The sequence below is a fragment of the Entelurus aequoreus genome, linkage group LG04 (assembly GCF_033978785.1).
Source record: "Entelurus aequoreus isolate RoL-2023_Sb linkage group LG04, RoL_Eaeq_v1.1, whole genome shotgun sequence".
In the NCBI taxonomy this organism is placed as follows: Eukaryota; Metazoa; Chordata; class Actinopteri; order Syngnathiformes; family Syngnathidae; genus Entelurus; species Entelurus aequoreus.
This window is the reverse complement of record NC_084734.1, coordinates 65,078,716-65,079,436: the sequence shown is the minus strand read 5'-3', so window position 1 is coordinate 65,079,436 and position 721 is coordinate 65,078,716.

The window sequence follows — 721 nt, the reverse complement described above, 5'->3', positions numbered from 1 at the left end:
ACCGAATCGTTACCGTTCGCCTCCATGGGAAATAAAAGTTATAAATTTACATGAAAATTAATCCGGAAAAGTTAAAGTAAGTAAAGTGTCCTGCACATCTTTTTTTTTTACATATTTAAAAAATAGAATTTAAAAGATTCATATAATCTACCTTGAACACTGAAAAAAATAACCTTTATTTATTTATTTTAGGCTTGTCAAAAGTATCGAGTCGACTCATGTTGCATTAATCATGTATATACACAACTTAATCACACAATTAATTTTGACCCTAGATGCCTCTTTACTTAAACGGTGGATGGGTACCTGAAGGAAGAAGCAGGTTGTTACACGGTCAGTGATCAGGTCAATGCATTTCATCAAATAAATGTCATGGATTCAAGCAAAATAGTTTTAAAATGTTCCTGTTTGACATTCTGAAAACAACAAAAATTACATTTATGTCAAAATATAGGAGTCTTTTTTAACTTAATTAAAAATTTTGCAACCGACTTATAGCCTAATCACGATTAATCCCATATCAACATTTTGATTACCGTATTTTTCGGCGTACAAATCGCTCCGGAGTATAAGTCGCACCGGCCGAAAATGCATAATAAAGAAGGAAAAAAACATATATAAGTCGCACTGGAGTATAAGTTTCATTTTTGGGGGAAATTTATTTGATAAAACCCAACACCAAGAATAGACATTTGAAAGGCAATTTAAAATAAATAAAGAA